The following is a 2,500-nucleotide window of genomic DNA, read 5'->3' on the forward strand; positions in this document are numbered from 1 at the left end:
GGCCGCCCGGGAGTGTGTCCCGGGGGCCCGCGCGAACACGCAAGCGTCCGCTCAATCATTCTGCAAACAGGAGGAGGCTGAGCTCCCCTGCACAATACACCTCGAAACCCTCTCAGGTCCCGGCGGCGCGCAGCGCCGTCCCAAGTACTTGGTCGGGTTCGAGAGAGGCGCAATCGCCCGGAGTTAGGCGAGTAGACGCTTTCGGTGCGACCACCCGTGCTCCCAACTGAGCTTGCCGCTGCCGACAGAGGCCCGGGAGCGTGCTGTCGTGGCATTGCCGGCGGGAGACAACACGCGCCACCTACGGTGACCGGCAGCTCCAACGCCAGCGCCACAGAAGGACAAAAGCCCCACTTGGGTGCCGAAGCGAACTCTCCCAGCACAGCGCACGCGCCAACACATCCGCACAGCTGCGATACAAACCACCAGCGAGAACCGCTGGGGCGACCGAGCAGCAGACGGCGTCGCGGCGCCGAGCGCCGGGCGGCGGCGCATCCTCAACGCACACAGTCCTCAATCGGACCAGCACACTGAAGATGTCCACCGCGCTTCGCACCGGGCCCGCGAGGACCTACTTTGGCCGCACGGCGCCGCGCGCAGGGTGCGCCGGCGCGCAGCTGCGACGCCTGCCGCGTCCGTCGGCCGGCGCGCCTGCCACTGGCCGCCCCCACCAGCCGGCTGTAGCGCGTGCGCCCACGCACCGCGCGGCCAGCACGCCGGGAGGCGCCCCCTCACCGGCCGGGGACGGTCCCACCCAGCCACCGCCGCGTATCGCTTCACACCCAGATGCCGTTCAGTTTCGTCGGCATGGTGGGTATCGCTGGAACAACCGGTTAGTACCTCAACCTATCGTCGCCATCACCGATTCACCCCTAGCGAGAACAACCGCACCACAACAGGTTACCATTTGTTCATTTGCGTAACTTCACCAGAAAACGCAGGCGTCCATCGCCATTTGCAACTTCAACGATTATTGCATGCCTGTGTCAGGTGTCACGCCACACTACGTCTGCCCACATACACGCAACAAAATGTGCACGCCTAGACAATACGTGGAAGGTGGCCCCCGTACGTATGCGATGTCCATTGCTCGAACGACTGTCAACCGGCCTCTGTAGCATGTCGCAGATATGGAACGCGGTGCACCATGCCATCACGGTGTGTGAGGAGAGACGACTAGGTCCGAATACATCAACAGACAGCTCATGCTGATCGCCATCCACGGCGTCCGTTCCTCCCACACGTCTCTATGGCGTACCACACTGCAATCCAGCTCTCATAGGGAGACGACACGTAGCTGCGTGCACAATATTTGCACTGTATGGTCCGCCGTTTTTGGGCGCAGTCGTTGTGCGGTCACACATGTGCCACGATGTATCATTCAGTACATAAGGACGAATGTGCAGTACAGATTGTGGTTCACGCGTACGACATCAGCGGACAGTTGACACAGGCCGCACCACAACGTAGCCTGAGTACGTCGCATGCGAAGGGCATTGAACATGCAAACTTCTCACCAACCAGCTTGCGAAGGCAGGGGGCAAGGTGGGGACGTGGGGAGGGGCGGCATGTACGTCCTGCTGCCATCCACATTACAGTGTACAGCAGGAGCATGTGGAAAGTGAGCAAGACTTGCAAGGTGTTTAACATGAAGCGATACACAGGGGTGCGGGCAGTGCGAGTAGCGAACTATATTGCGAGGGTTGCGGGTGGGCAACACTACAGTAATTGAACGAGTCGTATAACAATTACAGAGCAGGTTTAGGCGACAACGTGGGTTACGTTAAGGCGACAACATGGGTTAGGTTAAGGCACAACATGGGTTAGGTTAAGGCACAACATGGGTTAGGTTAAGGCACAACATGGGTTAGGTTAAGGCACAACATGGGTTAGGTTAAGGCACAACATGGGTTAGGTTAAGGCACAACATGGGTTAGGTTAAGGCACAACATGGGTTAGGTTAAGGCACAACATGGGTTAGGTTGAGGCACAACATGGGTTAGGTTGAGGCACAACATGGGTTAGGTTGAGGCACAACATGGGTTAGGTTGAGGCACAACATGGGTTAGGTTGAGGCACAACATGGGTTAGGTTAAGGTACAACATGGGTTAGGTTAAGGTACAACATGGGTTAGGTTAAGGTACAACATGGGTTAGGTTAAGGTACAACATGGGTTAGGTTAAGGTACAACATGGGTTAGGTTAAGGTACAACATAGGTTAGGTTAAGGTACAACATAGGTTAGGTTAAGGTACAACATAGGTTAGGTTAAGGTACAACATAGGTTAGGTTAAGGTACAACATAGGTTAGGTTAAGGTACAACATAGGTTAGGTTAAGGTACAACATAGGTTAGGTTAGGTTAGGTTAGGTTACACGTTGTTGTACGGAAAGGTGTAGGGGGGGGGGGGGGGCGGGGGCGGCAGGTTCGTTGATAGTGATTATAGTAAGTGAATGCTTGTGACATGATCAGATTTGTCACGTCAGGATGCACCTTTGGC

The sequence above is a fragment of the Schistocerca piceifrons genome, unplaced genomic scaffold (genome assembly GCF_021461385.2).
Source record: "Schistocerca piceifrons isolate TAMUIC-IGC-003096 unplaced genomic scaffold, iqSchPice1.1 HiC_scaffold_936, whole genome shotgun sequence".
Lineage (NCBI taxonomy): Eukaryota > Metazoa > Arthropoda > Insecta > Orthoptera > Acrididae > Schistocerca > Schistocerca piceifrons.